Here is a 16,200-nt window from a genome sequence, read left to right as displayed (position 1 = left end):
TTGTTATTTCCAAAGGACACTTTAACAAAAAGGCCTGATCGGTGCGTATATAATTTATTGTCTATGACTGTAGATAATGGGCTGTTTGCATTGTTGCTGTTCAGCAAGAAGCTGAATCCCAACCGGACCTTTCTGGATGAAGTTCGCATTCATGTCCTCCCTGTGCATACGTTCCTTCTCTCAAAGTCCAAAAACATTACCTGACTCCGCCAGATAGATTTGCTCCGCATATCCATCTGGAAACCTTCCGTTGAAGTAATTTTGGGAAGGGGCGAAAATACTGGTTAGCTGATTGGCCTATGTTGGTGATAGACGGGCCAAATAAACCAATCAGATTCGTCGTCGCTCGTAACAGAGCGACGACGAAAACACAACCACAAGCCAAGCTGCTCTTGCTGCTGCAGGTAAAGGCTCGTTAGCTCAGCAAAGAAATACTCTGTAATTCCGATAAAACTTGCTCGATAGCCGCGCTAACGCTAGTTTCATTGGCTGAAGCCGCCATGTTCTTTAGACTGAACTGACGCGCTTCCCGTTGCGTCACACCTCAACCCGCCTCAAAGCCAACGCTGATTGGACGTTCGTTTGGTGAACGGCTCCAAATTTTCTTTAACGGAGGGTAGCCAGACTGATCTGCGAGTGAAACCTTGAAAGCTCGCGAGATCAGGATGGTCTCACGAGGCTACCAAAAACATGCATTTTTGGGTAATTTGCCATTCTAAATGACCATTGTTTGTTTTCATGGCTGGTTCCCGTTTGTCTCTGTATTGCCTTGTGATGGACTGGCAAACTGTTAAAGGTGTGTCCCTCCTCTCAAGCAATGAGTGCTGGAGAAAAAAGTCCCTCCAGCCCAGCTAAAGCCCAGCCCCACCCACCAGCCCACACCGATACAGACAAATGACGTAATTACAGGTAGTCTAACTGGGCTTACTGAGACCCCATGTCTCATTCAAAAGTTATAATGTATAGTCAAAAATAGAATCAATGTGATAGAGAAGACCTTCTGAGAGAGTATTTATGTTACTGTGTTAAAACCTATGAGTGTTTCTTCTACCAGTAACATTATTAGAGATAAAAAATAACAATAATGATGATGTTGATAACATTTATAATGATGCTGATTAACACTCTTAGTGCAGTCATTTTAACTTCTAATAATACACCTGAAAAATAATTAGCATGTTTTCAATACAAAACCGTGATGATACTGATAACCACGGCGAGAATGCAATTAAACAACTACGACACAAAAATTTTAAATAAATGTTTGATTCAATGAAATATCCATAGCCTATTAGCCCCATACGGTTTCTTTTCCCAATCCTTTTTTTTTTGCTGGTTGTTTTTGCTACATGTTTTTATTCCACTGCTGGTTTACAAATCCATCCATATGTGACTCTGTCTTTTTTGCACTCCACAGGTCCGACTATCACCCAGAGGCAGATGCACCCCCACATTTACAAACACATGGTTTAATTCTTATTTCTCACACCCTTCCTCTCTTTTCCCCCTTTTTCTTAACTATCCCTCCCACATTGTTGTCTTTTTCCTCTCCTGGGAGTGTTGTTATCAAAATAAATAGCTTAGTAGCTGGAAATAATAAGCTCTATCGTTTGAAGTCTGTGATGGCTGTTTGACGCCTCTGCAGTGCTTCATGCAGATATACTCCCCATTTGTGACGGGGATAAACAAAAGATTAAATATATTTTAAGGTCAATCACTATGTGTTTGTGTCTATGTGTGTGCACACGTTTGTGGCAAGTGAAGCCCTAAGGCTCCACAGAGGCCTCCTGTCACCTTGCCAGTCATATCAGTTAGGTGTTTTCGGATAATCTTATCTCTGCATGAGACCTGCATAGCCATAGGTCAGCCCCCTCACCATTTCTCCTTTACAGATTCTGTGTCACACACACACACACACACACAAAACATACTTTTACACGAAGCAAATGAATGAAGCAAGAGAGATAGGGATCGATGCCGGTAAATCAAGGACATGCACTATGCTGCTTCTCTCTGTCTGTCTGTGCCTCTTATCTATAATGGAAAAGCCATACATTTACAGCCCCCAGCCTATTTTATGGTCACCCTCAATCACACCGTAAAATACTGCACTAATAGGTTGGGCATGCAAAAAAGGTCTCCAAAGAAAGTTGCAAAATTAGTATCCGAGTGAGCAATCACAATGGAAAAGGTATAAAAAAAATATTTAGCTGTGATCTAAATAGGAATGAAACGTTTCATGCATAATGAAAAGTCAGTCTTTTGGTGTGTAAAAATGACACCATGAAGAATCAACTAAAATCTTTTCCCCTTTTAATGTGACACGTATCCTGTTAGATGGAACCTTGACCTGGGAATATTTTCTACTCACTACAAAGTTCTTCAAATCTGTTAGACTCTCTAATCCACTGTCGTCCGCAGGTGACCGTTTAGATGTTGCGACTGATTTAATCCAGATGAGTTTGTACGTAAAAAAAACAAAAAACTTAATTTTTTTCCTGAGGCAAGGCCATAGGAAATCCCTCTTCAGCTTTCTAGTAAACACCTTAAAGGTTAAGGACGGAATCTGATGTATGTTTGGAATATTCACAATTTTATGTACTTTGACAAAAATAAAAATAATGAGTTGTATTTTGTAGGAAATGTTTGACCAATCTGTATAATATGACTGATTTTGACTTTGTAAAGTGCCTCGAGATGACATGTTTCATGAATTGGCGCTATATAAATAAAATTGAATTGAATTGAATTATTTGTACAAACCTTACCCCAGGTCATGATGCTGCCTCACAGTGTTTCACTGTGGATATGATGGGGTTTTTTTGGGATGTTCTGTGTTGTTTTTCTAAAAGTTACATACTAAAAGTTTTAAACATCTATTAAAACTGTAACATGTTTTGTAGATTTTAACCAGGCCTGGATGTTTTCTTCAAAGGAAATGCTTCCATCTTTCAACCCTACTTCTCAGTCTAGCCATATGTTGGAGACTGTTGTCACATGTGAAACAGAAATAGAAATGATTTGCCAGAAATGTTTCCATCAGTGTTTCTCTTGCCATCTTGGTATTTTGTCTGATTAGCTGTCACTGTTGCATCGTACTTAGTATTTTATTTCTTATACTGTATAATATCTAAGATAATAAGCCTATATTTTTACAATCTGAAAGGGTGAAGGAATTAGCTTATTTAGCAAAACAAGCTTTCAAGACAACTGGGATTGAACCAAATTAATTTGAACAACTGAGCATTTTAGTGTTATTTATTCATTCAATTGTTTTTCATAGTCCTTTGAAATGTCTAAAGTATTTGAAAAACAGATGATGATATTCCAAAAGGTTTACGCCAATGAGTGTATGCGTGTGTGTTTTTGTCTTTAAAGAGCTCTTCAAAGAAGGGAGAATAGATTTGAAATGAGATATGGTCTTCGCCCTCACACTGCTGTTTCTGGGGCTATGCACATACATTAAGGCATGCAGGCAGTGTTTATTTGTGTATTCATCTCCCTGCTCATCTGTCATACCATGGGGAAATTATGCTGATTGCCTCAATGAAGGAGGCATAAATCATATCCTCCACTGTAATCATCTGCAGTAGTTTATGCTTGCAATAAATCTTCTTATCAAAACTGTGCGAGGTCTCTTGCAAATCAGAGGGTGACACCTGTTTGGCTTCGAGGCAGACTGCAGATAATAAGTCCAAGCTCAAACAGTGATATTTCATTCTTAAATAATCATCTTTCTATTGCTGACGTACTGTGTTGAGACTTACAAGTCTGTGGCCGGGGGCATTTTCAGCTCTGGGGAAAAAAGAAATCAATACTAAAGTGAGAGTGTTAATGAATGTTTAAGCATCTGCCTCAGAGTTGTATTGATCCAATGGCCTTATCAGCAATACTTTGAACCCCTTGAAGTAGAGCAGAGATCCTCAAACTCAAGGAAAGTCTCCCCAGATATTAACTCACGGATAATTGACACACTAAATATCAGATTCGCCAATATTAAGTGGCTCAGTGAGAAAATATAACTGTTATTTGAAGGTGGTGCAAAAAGACCACATTTAAACTTAAACCTCTTCTGGAAATACAAACAAATTTAAAGGATGGCCACTGGTGTTCATAAATTTGTTACACAGAGATGTAAATTGTTTAAGCACTTTGCAAAAACTAGTAGGGCTGTGAACCGTATCTTCCACTCAGAGCCAAAGAAAGCTCCCGTCAGTGATAAAATGTCTGGTCCTGAAAGAGAAGCTGAACATGAGAGAGACATCCTTTCTTTTGGAAGCCTAGTATTTGTTCAAATTTCAGTCAGCACAGTTTAATAATTTATTCTTTAATCATTTATGAAAAACATTGCGGACAACCCTGAGCATAAACTTTTTGACATCAGACTGTTTTGCAACAACAGAGTGTCTTCAGTCAGTGTTTTCAGTCAGAGGCTTCTTCAAATCCGCTGTAAAACAGACTGCTAGAGAAAATCCTTTCTGACCACAGCCATCAGCATCTGCAAAAAAAAAACTCTTCGAAGAAAAGTGCATAATATGAGCTACAACAACATTTAATTTCCATTTGGGATTAATAAAGTATTTTTGAATTTGATAATTACTAAAGAAAATATTATGCAAAACTACCAGAAAGGCAGAAATTATACAGGGATGCTGCTCAATATATTTGCTTGGATCTGATCCTTGTTATATTTTGCATGTGCCAGATCAGTGTTTGTTTTGAGACATAATTTATTTCCGTTTAGAATGATTCTATATTTGTTCTTCAGTAGGAAGATTTAATTGTATCCACAACATATTGCGAGGCAAATTGAGGCACACAGTAGTACACTAAAGATAGCACATTATAATACAATAAAATAAAACAAATTGCACAAATAAAGCAAAGCTACATACTTCCATAAAGAATATCAAAACTAACACTAAGTGTTATGTTTTCTACAATTTTGCCAACCATGGAAGTAAAGCTGAAATTATCTATTTATCTAAACAATGGATTAATTGTACCCTACCAATTGGTTTTTATCTTAATTAAGAAAGTTAAAGTAAAGATAGTCATAAAGTAATTGTTGATATTTTTTGTTTTTAACCAGAAATAACCCCGTCTTATCAAAAACGATTTTCCACAGTATCAAAAATGGTATCTAAAATGGTATTGAGTATTTTTTAGTATTGGTGTCAAGTGTGAAATTTTATTTTTGTCACAGCCCTAGAATCTGTGGAGGGGGCTAAAGGGTGATGTACAGGAAGCTTTCTTAACCTCACAAACTTTGAGCATATTACCAAAGGTAAATCATCAAAATACCAGTGAAAACATGCGAAAATGTGGTCATCACTCATACAAAGCATTCGACTGATGTAAAGGCAAACATAAGTATGCAAATACACACAAGGGTAGAAATGTAAAAAAAAAAAAAAAAAAAAAGAAAAAGAAGAAGAAGATGCTGTACAGTAAGTGCAAATGTATATGACAAATATGATTAAAATTAAATGTTGAAGCCTGTCAGGTGCATATTTGCATATTAATTGCAAAAATAAACAACTATTTGATTTAACTAGCTAACAATAATTGCAAAGATATCAACAAAAAGGGCAACAAATGTTAATTAACTGGGGGTACTCTAATTTTAATTTTCTAATCTTTAGTTCAGGAAGTGTTTTTATGACTGGGAAACAGACATGATGTCATTCTGTTTCAATTAGAAGAGCAGTAATGTTGCTTTAAAAGTGAGTGGTGCTTGAAATCCTTCTTCTTTTGCCAATTATGTTTAATTTTGAAAGAAAAAAAAAACATTGTCCACATTGTCTTTTAAAAGAAAGGGTTATTGTTGTTATCAGGATTGCAACCAAATAAACCATTGAATCGTTAAGAGCTTTTGAAAGTGGTTTGGTTCCTCTGAAACAAGATTCAGGAGACCCAAGAAAGTCTAACTAGTCTCAGGACAGTTTTCGTTGTCAAATTATTCAGCTTAGGAATCAGGTTGCCATAAATGAAGGGCTTGATCAGGAATGTTTCTACACATTCGGTGAGATGGAGGCATTTAGACATTGGCCTGGTAACAAGAACAACAGTAAAAAGAAGCCACTTCTCCCCAAGAAATGTGTTTTTCTGTCAGCAGGGTTGGACTGCAGAGAACAAAAAGTATTGTGTTATTTTTATTTTATTTCATATAATTTAAGTTCATAACAAGGTGTCTGTGCAAAAAGAAACAGGGAAATGGAGAAAAAGTGATGTCAGGTGATCATCTATTTGCATTGAGTCAACAAAGAATGTACTTTCATTGTCACTTTAATCTTGCTTCACTTGGTCCTTAGAGATATAGATTTATTTTTATAATAAGCATACAAATCTTCCTGTGACACATTGCTATATTTTTGAGAAGCTTTAGATTTTAATTGACCATTAAGTTTAGAGATAAAAGACTGAAAGCACAAAAACAGCCTGACACCAAAAAAGGACCAAGAAGCAAGGTCTTAAAGTTAGGATTATTACCCCAGATGTCTGCCAAGGACTGAGAGCCTACACATATGGTACATTGGCTCTACCACTACAACCAGAACCGGCTCTTGGTATGGCCAGATATAGGTGGTTGCCCAGGGTGGTAACTGCTCAATGGGGCGACAAGTCAAAAAAGAAAAAAAAATACAATTAAATAAATAATCGCAACAATATGCAGGCCTGACTGGCGCCTTTTTATCATATTCTGTATTGCTCTGTGTGGTCTGAAAATATAAACAACCCAGAGCCCTGTTGTTCCTCGTTCTGACAACGTGTGGACAACATAAAGTTCCTGGGCATTTACATCTCCTCCGACCTCTCCTGGTCTGTGAACACCTCCCACCTTGTGAATAAGGCCCAGCAGCAGCTCTTCTTCCTCAGAAAACTGAAACGGACTGGACTTTCCACTAAGCTGCTAAAAAACTTTAACATTGCTACAATAGACAGTACTTTATGGCTTAACATAACTGTGTGGTATGGCTGTACCCTTCCTCACATGTCATCAGTGATATTATGTGTCACCCCTGGGGAGCTATCTGATAGATTGTACCATAGCAATGTGTCCAAGATTATCTAATTGAGCATGTGGCTCCCAGGATCCCAGGATAGCTCTCATGTCTAACTAGGCCATGCACTTATTGCCCTCTTCCATCAAGCAAACATTTCAGGAACATTAAATCCAAAACTAAAATACTCAAAAACAGCTTCTGTGCAAAAGCCGTGAAAGCTATCGCCCCCCTGCTCAGAAGACTGAGGCTGTTACATATCACAGTAAGACTACTGTAAATGTGCTGGTGAATATTCTCAATAATCCAGGTCATGATCATATGTCATTATGTATTATTATTAACCTACTTCAAGTTCAATGATTGCTTTTACAGATAGAAGCATGGTTGTGCAATGGGATCTCCAGTGTCACTGATTGTGGCCAATTTTTACATGGAGAAATGCCGCAGAACAGAACAGGGAGAAGAACTAACGCAGAAAGATTGTCATATGTTGCTGGAGTCTGAAAATCTCAGGAGGACAGTACCTGCTGTCCTGTGTCCTGTGTCTATTGAGCTTGTCTCTTTTTCTGCAAATATTTAGGCATTGTGATTGATGAAAATATAACTTTTAAAGCTAATGTCAAGAATCATTTGAAACTAAAAACAGAGTAGACAGGTCATATTTGCCATTTAAAGGAGCAATAAGCCATATTTCACCACTAGGTGTTTGAGCACTGTCTGTTGACCAAAACAAGATGTACAACAACCTGTTCCTCTCTTTACCTTCACAGCAACTGCAACCCGGCCCCTTCTTTCCCTTCTCACACGTCGCCTTCTATGCACATATTTGTAAAGGACAAAAAACTACAGCAAACAACATCACCTTTTGGAGGAACATTTCTTGTGAATAACTAAGTAACTCGACTTTATAATGCTGCAAAAGAATATTTTGATCTGCTGGGGTTCTGTTCGCCATGTGATGTCCTGGTATATTAGGGCAGGGAGGGGCTAGTAGCAGCTGAGTAGCAGCTGTTCACATGCATGTACATGCATGCACGCACACACAGCTGGCCCAGCTATGAAAACAAGTGACTGGAGAACAACATAAAGAGATGCGTTGTGACATCATACCATAGTCCATCTGAAATATTACTTTTAGTTCTGCACGTCACTATTTTTTAGTTCTTTCTATCTAAAATAGTGACATTTCGCTTATTGCTCCTTTAACAAAAAGAAATATAACTGAATGTAAACATATTACCCATCTTTGTACCATGTATTCTTTAGTTTAAATGATCATCTCTTTCTATGTGCTTTTCCTTTGGTATCAATTTTTTTTATAAATCAATTCTTCTCTTATTGCCCTCATATCTGTTGTCTTACACAACAGATATGACCTAATTGGAACAGGTTTATCCTGTAAATGAGAATTTATTTCTCAGTGAGGATTATCCCATACAAATAAAGGTCAAACAAAAAATACTAAAAAACCCACCTCACTATATGTAGTCATATTTGATCAATTGAGCTCAAATATTAAGGGAAGAGACGGGAATGACATTGGACCCAGGTGAATCAATTCATGAGAGAGAGACCATTTCTAGCAATATTAATTAAGTTACAGCGCTCACAGCACACAGATAGTTGGTATACATTTTTTTTCTTAAATGTAAATAAAAGAAAAGGGAGATTGTGAGTTGTGAAAGTGCATTATACCTACTTTGATACACAGCAGTGTGGCTGACTGCTCTGACTGAAAGATGTCGATTGAAGCAAAGAGAAACCAAACTCAAGTCCCTTGTTTGTGTCAGAAACTTGGTGATTGTAGCTGATTCTGATTGTGATGAATGGAGCAGAACTAGGACACAAAGAAACTACTAAGCCAAGGGGAAAAAGGCTAAAAGACATCAAACAGAAAAAAGTCCTATGTACAGAGAACAGAACACAAGAATAAATAGAATAAACTAAGAAAGTAAACACAAGGAAATTAACTAATCTGGCTACACCTCAGAGAACATAAAGAACTGGGAAATTATGAAACAGAGATACGAAAAAAACATAACCCAAACAACCTGGGATGTAACATGTATAGATTGATTACATGTGCAGGTGGAGAGGGGCTTACTGCCTGATCGGATAGTCTGAGCATAGTCGCTCAGAGACAGAACACAGCGTTAATTTCAATGATCCCGCGTTATGGCCAACAAAAATTACTGATTCTGATCGAATGAATGTTGCGTGTTTAATAGAAAAAAAGGAAGCCTTCTCAGAGATGGCAAATGAACCACCAGCAGATTCAGAAGGCAGAGAATTCCCAAAGTATCTAACATATTTTACCTCCTGCAATGGAAGGGAAAAATTTGTTTGGGACAGCAGGTCAAAAAAAGCCATATTTTGGCTGCAGTGCTTGCTGTTCCCTTATGAAGAAAATATCAACTAATGCACTAAATTCAATAGATGGGTTAAAAATATCACATATAATATATAAATATAAAATACAGAGATTTCCAGAGCATGAAGTATACAGTTAAGTTGACTTTTTTGGTGTGTGTGTGTGTGTGTGTGTGTGTGTGTGTGTGTGGTGGCAGCAAGTGTAGAGGGGGACCCAAAAAGACTGCGTTGTCCCAGGCCCTAGCAAAGCTGTGTTTGCTATTCATTGTAGCTATGCTGCTCTCACTGTATGTTTTGAACATGGGCTGAGAGTTGCAAGAAACAAACTGAGTTAATGTTTATGAGAAGAACAGGAAAGCTTCAGTAGAAAGAAATAAGAGTGGATTTGGGATATTTTTTTCACGCCATCCCCCTTAGCAGAAGTGCAAGATAAAACATCTTGCTCATGCGCAGTTATTCAAAAAGGGACTTGGGGAGATTCTGGAAAAATTGCCGACCCTAGCTTTAAATCATGTTTATTTAATTAAACAAATAGGTCTTAAGCTATAGGTTTGACCAAGAAACACCAAATTTGCAGAGGTTGTACGGATGCATAGGTATTTAATTCAACAAGTAATTCAACACAATACTATCCTTTCCATTTTAAACATAATGATGCTGAATAGTTTGTGGCAAAGATACAAAAATTTCTGTTTAATCAAGGCACATCCAAATTTGTTAAAAGTTTTATGTGTCTAATTTGAAAAAAAAAAAATAGGAATATTTGCTGATTAACAGTAAAAACAATGGTTGACCCAAAAATAGGGATTTGTTTGAGAATATTTTAATTATGCTTCCAGTAGGTCAGGAATTTGAATTATATTCTCTACATCAAGGGCATCCACATAACTCCAATGCTTTTCCCTTTCCCTCCTCTTTTCTATCTTCCTTGTGTACTATCACATACAATCCCTGAAGAATGACAGCATCCAATGTCAGTGTTTTGAATGCAAAAATATAATCATATTTACATTGGCTTAGCAGAAGTGAAGCTCTGTGGCATTTGGGACAGAGCAAGACTTGAGGTGAGTTAAGCAGCCATGAAATCTAAGCTTTACCATTTGTCCTTTCCCTATTCCTTTTCAAATACATGATATGATGTAACCTTTTTAGCTCACACAGCAAGGATTGTCACGATTCATTGTCCAAATGAAACCAAGACGATCAAGACATTCCCACACACGGTGTTTTTATTGCTACATTTTAGTACAATTCAGGGGAGTTCTTTAAAAAGAAAAAGAGCAGATCATCATGTTTTTGTGTGTTCATTTATATCTCTGTGTGAGTTTCTGGAGCCAATCCATCTAGTTTCACTCCTGGCTTTTAACAGCTAATTTCAGATAGCAGTGTTGGCTGAGGTTAGCAACAAAGTAAAAGCAACAGTATTGTGTACGCAAGGCCTACAGTACTCTGAAAACACATCAACGGGTTGTCTTTACTTTGTGAATTTTTCACAATGTTACATGGTACGAAAGCTTAAACTGAATTTTACACAAGCAGTTTGAAACAATATTAAAGAAAACAGTTAAAGCAGTTAACTTTCAGTGTTTAGCAAAGGAATCTAGCATCCCATTTTCACAAAAGTAAGTTTTAAGTTGGTCCAAATGTGTTTTAAGTCATTATTATGTCATGCAAACAGCAGGGTTCCATTATTTGCTTATATATCATGACTCTTATAGTTAAAAAGTAAAGGTTCTGAGCATTTGGCTCTTTCTCAGGCCATCAAACTATATATAGTGTGATCTTGAACGTGTTACCAGTCATTTGACTATGTTATATTGTGAGAAATTGCCAGTACATGAAAATCTGACCCACATTTTCTTAGATACAGTTTTTAGATATTCTTAGTCACAAGCAACATAGCTAAATCACATCTTATAAACATACAATATGTCCATTAAGCAATGTCTCCATGTTGTGCGCAAATGTTAATACACACATAGATGTAGAATGAATGTCTTTACACCACAATAAAAGAAAATTCAAGTTTGTGCATGAAGTTTGTGAAAACTTCAATAATTCCCAACCAACATGTCAATGTGGGCCACAGATGGATTTTGCTTGGGTTAAAAGACATTGTTAACCTATAATTTTATACTGATTCTATTAGCTGTGCCACATAAACATTTAAAAGTATGATAGACGTAATTCTACTTTTTTGGAGACATCACAATTGCTGAAACAATAATAATAATCGTTATTGTCATTGCAACATACATTCCTGTGAAATTTGTTCTCTGCATTTAATCCTTCCCCTTAGGGGGGCAGAGGGCTGCTGCTATTGGGCACCCGAGGAGCATTCTGGGGCTGAAGGTCTTGCTCAGGTAGCTGAACCCAGAACCTCCAGGACACATGCACAATGCTCTAATCACTAGGAAACAGGACGAAATGGGAAACACTTATTTGATTAATTTAATGTCCAGCAGGAACTCCATGGAGTGAAGCGCTGCCACCACCAATTTCTGATAGCAGAGCTTGAAACTGTCAAAGATTTTGGTGTTGAGTTCTTTGTTGATTATAGTCATGGTGGTGGTTCTTCAGCATGTGGAAAAGACAGGTAAGTCAGATGTTATATTAAACTGATTGTCAGCATTTCTCCTTGTTCAGGAGAGCAGGTATGCATGCACATTCTCAATACGGTGACAGAGCTATAAGTAATACTGACAACTTGTGGCTCAAATCAGTAAACAGCTTGCCAATCACAACCATCTAATATGCCGTTTTTAAATGGGGTGTTGCAGTTGTGAATTTTTACTTACACGGGATAAGTATATAATGTTGTATTTTGTGCTATTTCTGGTCTGCTTTTTTTTTTACTGGCGTCCATGTTAGCAGGCTGCTGCTCTTTTGCCAAGATAAAATATCAAATGCTGCGCTCTGTGCTGGAGACCCTGGGAAATCTCATTAGATTGACTGAAGAACCAGGAATTAAACACAGGCTACACTCTGAACCGAAGTAGTTCCGGACCGTACCTTGAGGTTTGAAAGGAGAAAAATGTGACTAAGACATTGTTGATGGAGAGGACCAATTGTTTATAGGCAATGTTACTTCCATCCCAGGTGACAAATGAGAATTATTTAGGATGATTTTACTGTAAACATCTTACTTCTGGCTCCTTTAAGTTGTCACAAAGCAAATTAAAACATCTAATGTTGTTACAAAACATTTAAATAATTTTTTTCTCATGATGCACAAAATTTAGAAAACTGTTCACAGTAACTATATCCTAGCATTTTTATAATCCACTTGTACAAAGTCTTATTTGATTAGAACCTTTTTTCAAATATTTATAGCTAAACTACTTTTTATTGGAATTGGCGCTCACTTTGCCTTGCAGAGTCAGCCATGTAGAGTAAAAGGAGTCAGTGTAGGCATTAGCACATTTATAGATTCCCATTTATTCAATGAGGGAAATGTACCTTTATTGTACATTGTACATTGTACTTGTACCTAATTAGTATGAAAGCAGTTGAATAGTTCATTTTGGCAAAAATAAAAAAATAAAAACAAAACAACACTAATACAGTTTTTAGGAGCAAAGATACAATTGTAGAGGGTCAATAACTGCTTGACTGAGTTGTCACTTATTCTCCTGCTCCAAATTATAGAATCCTAAACTCGGGATTCCACTTATCCTTATGAGAAAAAACAAACAAACTCATGATGTTTTTCCACATGGGTTGTAATTGAGCAATCTTTATTAAAATTTACTACAACAGTGCAGTAAAATTCTGAAAGTTTGCTTCAGCTCACCATCGTTGGATCCCGATTTGAAAAAAAAAAAAAGGCTGTGCAAGGGCAGATAATTGCAGTGATTACATGAAAGGCAACGGGATTTCAGCATTTTAGACTAATCTAATATTAGTGAAACTGCCAAATAAAAGTCTTCACATGATGATTAACCTATAATACCACGGCTGCATAAATATGTTAGAGAAATTATCCGCTAAGGTACTTAAAATCAGCATGACAGCTGGATAAGAAGATTTCTAATCCTAAATGCATCACATTTATAAAAAAAAATCTTCTATCTGGTTATCCTAGTTCTCATACAACAGATGTTCAACTGTCCATGTGTGTATGTTTTTGTGCAAGCCCTTCAGGCTTTTACACTAAATAGCAGTGACCCACAGCAGTGAGAGGACAGAAACTCTGCCGACATGCTCACACCTCTTACTCATCACGGGACATTCATTTTGATGGCTTCAAACAGCAGTGGGGTATAAATGGCCTATAAGTCAATGACTAGGTCACTGTCTTCAGGGGGTGTCAGTGCTATCATAACTAATTTGCTCACGCATGCATTAGCACATGCACACATGCACAGACACACATGCACGCATGATTGTTTCTCTCTCCCCTTGGGAACACTAAACTGACTCCAACACATTCCCCAGCCTTCACATGGTCTCCCCTGGTCATCAGAGCTTAATATATTACCCCAATTCTTACCTTAAACCAGTGATTTATATCACAGTGCTGTTTAAACTCTTTCACCTTAAATATTTGTCTGCAGGGGATATCCCTATCGAGTTGTGTCACTTTCTGCCCTGTTTCTTGTTAGAAAACACAAAAACAAAAAATGCATTATTTATTTACAAGCACTGCTGCTCCAAAATTATTACTGAAATCATCAGCATTTCTGTTGCATTCAGGACAGTTATAATTATTTATTGGTTTAAAACTCTCCCCCCGATTCCAAAGTTGCAGAGCACTATAATCTCAAATAGACAAAGTAGGTGTGATTCCTCAAACGCAAAAAAAAAAAAAAGTACACCCTCATCTTGGGGATGACAAACAGAGACATCTTAATTCTGCCAAGCTTTGATGATTTTTAAAGTGGGATTGAAAATCTTTTGTTAAGCACTGAATTTATCTTTTATGTTATTGAAAAGGCACATGTCAACAGTAAATTGTCTTGTGTAGTTTGCTTTATGGGTTTTTGTTTTAATCTGTGATGTTAATGTGGAACTCTGGGTAAAGACAGAAGCACAAGACTATATTGCAAAGGAAAGAGTATTCCTGCTAAAATAAATGTTAAAAAAGAAAAAAAAACTATTTACAGAATAAGAATTAGAAACAGAACATTATTTGTCCCTGTGGGGAAAATCTTAACGTCACAAAACCTAATCAAAGTTGGAGGTATGACAATGTAAGGAAAGGACTGTTTTAACTATTTAAGTTCTGTACGTGTCTTCCTTTAGAGGTTGAGATTGCAGTTTGATTTCTACAGGCAGCAATAATTTTTAATGTTGTTCTGGTTTGCATTATAGCAGTCTGAGTCTATTCCTAAACAAGCTTCTGTAATTGTTCAGCAAATAATGGAGAGAATGTGAAGAAATGTCTAATTTTGGACGATGTTCTCTTCCCCCACACTATGCCCATGGAGACCACAGTTATTTCAAAATTAGATTCAGTGCCTCGCAAAAGTTCCAATACTCACAGAACCTGTTTACACTGTATCACATTTAAACCACAAACTTTAATGTATTTTGTGTCATTTTATGTGACTGACCAAAAAAAAAAAAAAAAGAGTTCTTAACTGTGAAGTGGGTGGAAAAGTAGTTTGAAATATTTATGCAAAAAAAAATCCTTTTCACAATTTACCCTCTTTAAACTGGCATCCTAAAATAAAATCCAGTCATATAAATCACCTTTACAATTTAATTTAATCTCCCTAGGGTTCTCTACCAGAACAGCTCTCTTTATAGCCCCAATGAAAACTTTACACTTTGGCCATGAATATAATATATATTTTATGGCTTTTAAGGGTGTTTTTGGACCATTTTATTTTTATTGTGAATTATCATGCAACCAAAAACTTAGTCATTTAATTAAAAAAAAAAAGAGTTGGGTATACACGTGTAAAATTATTATGAATTTTGTCAAATCCACACATGGCAAAAAAATATATACTTACGGAATCAAATATTAAGCTCCACTTACATTTGGGTAAAAATTAACCCAGTACTTTGTGTACTTCTAAACGACCTTCTGGTTATGCCATGTTTGCATGTTTGCTGGAATGTTCTTGAATGTCAGTTTCCTTTATTGTCAAAATTGGGTATCCCAGCAGAACATTGATCCCAAATCCAGCAATTCAGCAAGGCAAGTGAGTGCTCTGGATTTTATTTAGGGACACCAGAGTTATGGAGTGGAATAAAAAAGAATGCCATACTTTCCATACGTTTGTTTTTAAAATTGTGTATAAGTTTTCTTCCGCCTCAAAACAATGTACAACTTTGAGCTGGTCTGTCACATAATGTCAATAAAATACACTTAAGCTTACAGTTGTAACTTGACAAAATGTAAATAAGTGCCAGTGGTATGGATACTTGAAAGGCACTGTGCTGAATGAATGTTTGCTTTTCTGCAAAATCAAGCCAACAGTGCTGCACAGATATGCTGTGTGCCGTTATAATGGCTACACACAGCTGCACACTTGTGGTGGCTAAATTGATTCTATTGAGGTTCCAAGCTTACAGCATATTTCCATATTTGCAACCTTGATGTCTAATCCAGTTAGCATTTCTCTGCCCTGCATCCAATCAGATTAACATCTCTGCTCCCTGTGGCAACTCAGCAGTTTTGACCTGTTCTTCTCTAGTAAGGACTGAGCTTGGTGGTACATGATCCCACAGTAGCCATGGTATATTTATTACCCCCTTGAAGTTGATGAGCCGATGGATCTGATCCAAGGGGACTGGCTGTCTGCTAACAACACACCTCTGAGCGTGTTCAGTCTTTTCCTGCATAGCAAAATGAAGCTCAAGTGGACATACT

The sequence above is a fragment of the Fundulus heteroclitus genome, chromosome 1 (genome assembly GCF_011125445.2).
Source record: "Fundulus heteroclitus isolate FHET01 chromosome 1, MU-UCD_Fhet_4.1, whole genome shotgun sequence".
NCBI lineage: Eukaryota > Metazoa > Chordata > Actinopteri > Cyprinodontiformes > Fundulidae > Fundulus > Fundulus heteroclitus.
This window is presented reverse-complemented; position numbering follows the sequence as displayed.